The sequence below is a fragment of the Ursus maritimus genome, unplaced genomic scaffold (assembly GCF_017311325.1).
Source record: "Ursus maritimus isolate PB19 unplaced genomic scaffold, ASM1731132v1 scaffold_20, whole genome shotgun sequence".
Classification (NCBI taxonomy): Eukaryota; Metazoa; Chordata; class Mammalia; order Carnivora; family Ursidae; genus Ursus; species Ursus maritimus.
The window spans coordinates 4,797,721-4,800,783 of NW_024424453.1; positions in this window are offsets into that span (position 1 = coordinate 4,797,721).

A 3,063-nucleotide genomic window follows, 5' to 3' on the forward strand; every position below is an offset into this window, starting at 1 on the left:
AGGGGGGAGTTAAAGGGGCGGCTAGGGGGCGGAGGAAGAGGGCAAGGCAAAGGCGAGCGGTGGGGGTGGGGTGGGGCTTAGAGGCAGGGCAAGTGGGAAGGAGTGGGGAGAGAAGGCGTGGCTTCCCTGGTGCAGTGGTGCCTGAGTCTTGCACGGACTTTCCAACTCTTCTTTTGGGTTATTTTACTTCCCGATTTTCCCTGGCCAGAGTTCACTCCAAGCTAACGTCGCCCACGTGTATAAATCACTTTTCAGATATCCTGATTGGGAGCTTGCTTGCTTCTTGGTTAAATGATTATATAAAAGTTATCTGTAAACAGTACCACACACAATACACAAAGAAATTAAACTCCATCAGAGGCAGTGTCTTTGTCTCTTTTGTTCCCATCATATGCCTAATGCCTGCTACATGGTAACTACTCAAATGCATATTTGTTGAAGAGATGAAAGGAAGAAAGATAAGACCCAATTATTTGTGAAGTCTGTTATTTTTAGTCCACTAATTGTTAAAATGGGCTTCCCTTGGTGCATTTAGTATTTCCTTATGACTTTATACCTTGATCTTAGAACAACACAGCCCATGTGTAACCACTCTTTCTCGTGACAGAATTTCAAATACTTAAAAAGCACAATCATTTTTTCTGTCTTCTCACCCCAAATTTCAAGGCATAAGCAAGGTCATTTAATAGAAGGTGATCAAAGCAAGCCTCTCATTTCTTGCCTAGGGTACTTACGTAATCTCCCATTTCTTCTCCTGACTTCCAGACTCCAATTTATCCTTCTAAATGCAAATCTGATTTTGTCACACTCTCCTGTTTTAATCCTTCAGTGGTCTCTGACAACCTTCGTATTCTTTCCAATTTCTCTGCGTGGAAAGAAGATTCTTCAGGATCTAATCCTGACATACCCTGTCACATTCCCAAATACGCAGCCATATAGATAGCTGGCAGGTCCTACAGGAACTAGTCTAGCTTTGCTTATGCCTGGGACAGTCTGCCTTCAAGATTAAGCTCTAGTATCATAGATTAGTTTCCTATTGCTGCTGCAACAAATTATAAATTTTATGCCTTAAAATAACACAAATTTATTATCTTACACTTCTGGAGGTGGTAAGTCTAAAAAAGATGTTCCTCCTTTATGTGTGGTCCTACAACATCTTTATAGAAGGTGCATGCCTCTGTAATGGCACCAACAACATGAAATTGGATCATAAATTTTCTACTCTGCATGTTCCATAGGTTCAACTTCTGGACTGCAGTCTGAGTCTCGTTCTTCTCCATATTCGAATCCTGCACCTAGCACAGTGCCTGGTCCAAAACAGACCCTCAATATATTTTGGTGAATTAATTATCCATTTGATACAACTCTGAAGAAACAGCTTATCTTCCCATTTTTTTCATTCATATTGTCATTTCCCTTAAGCCAAATACCACTAGGAACACAACTGTAGTTAAACAGATTGGGTTTATTATTCACAGAAGTGAATGCAAACATATTGTGAGGAATTGTGGAGTGTCTCATGAGGAGGGTGTTAGAAAAAAACCTATCCTAGGGGCACCTGGGTGGCTCAATTGGTTAAGCATCTGACTCTTGATTTTGGCTCAGGTCATGATCGCAGGGTCATGAGATCAAGCCCAGCATTGGGCTCCACGATCAGCAGGAAGTCGGCTTGAGATTCTCTCCCTCTCCCTCTACCTCTCCCCGCACTCATGCTTGTGCACATGTGCACGCATACTCTCTCTCTCTAATAAATAAATAGGGGCATCTTCGTGGCTCAGTTGGTTAAGCATCTGCCTTTGGCTCAGGTCATGATCCCAGGGTCCTCCCATGGAGCACCCCCCAACCCCATCAGGCTCCCTTCTCAGCAGGGAGGTCTCTTTTTCCCTCTGCCCCTCCCCTCTCACCCCCTTTCCTCTTGCACTCTCTCTTGCTTGCTTGCTTTCTCTCTCTCAATTAAATAAATAAAATCTTTAAAATAAAAAATAAATAAAATCTTAAAAAAAAGAAAAAAACTATCATAGAATTTGGGCTTTCTTGGGTAACTTGAGAGAGGCTCTAAGAAAGCAGGGGTCTGCTCTAGATTGGATGCTGTCAGAAAGTATGCTGTCATAATTCTATGAATGGATATCTCAACAAATCTTACGTGTAGGAAGAGAAGAAAAAGATAAAATTGCAGTTAGTAAAGCAGTAGCAGTTATTCATTTTGGCCAAGAGAGGGAGCGTTTGGTATTTTGTGGGAAGCACAGTGCCCTTGTATTTATCTATGGTTGGACAAATTATGCAGTGGCCTTGCTTTGTCTCATTTTGGTGTCAGAGTAATCTTATCAGAGGTGGATATTTTGTGAAATTGTTTTTGTCTAACAGGAGAATGTAGGCTACTTGTGAATACAGGCCAGCTTCTGAATGTCAGGGGCTGCTCTTTTTTTTTTTTTTTTTTTCTCAGTATAGCCCCTTAATACCCTATTTGATTAGGCAGCAAGTGCCACAGTGCACTGGATATACAACAGCGAACAGCACAGACATCCCTGTGGAGCCTACGTTTTACAGACAGGGTGACTTTCCAGAAGCTTAGGTAACTTGCTTAGAGTTCTATAGCGAGTAAGTGGCAGAACTGGGACGTGAACCACAGTTAATCTAACTGTACCCATGCCCTCACTACCACACCAGGCTGCATGCCTTTCTGAGGCTCCGGACATCTATTATTCACAGGCTTGTTTCTTTTTCTTTCTTTTTTTAAGAGACTGGTTATTTTCCATTAACCTTATTTCCTTTTCTGGAAAGATCCATTTCTGTTTAAAAGTCTATGGAAGAAGGATGGTTGGGTGGCTCAGTTGACTCTTGATTTTGGCTCACCTCATGGTCTCAGGGTCATGAGATCAAGCCCCACATTGGGCTCCGTCCTTAGCGTGGAGTCTGCAAAAGATTCTCTCTGTCCTGCCCCCCCCCCCTTGCACACACGCACACGCTCACTCTGGCATGTGCTCTCTCTCTCTCTCTTAAATGGATAGATAGATAGATAGATAGATTGATTGATAAAATCCTTAAAAAAAAAATTTAAAAGAG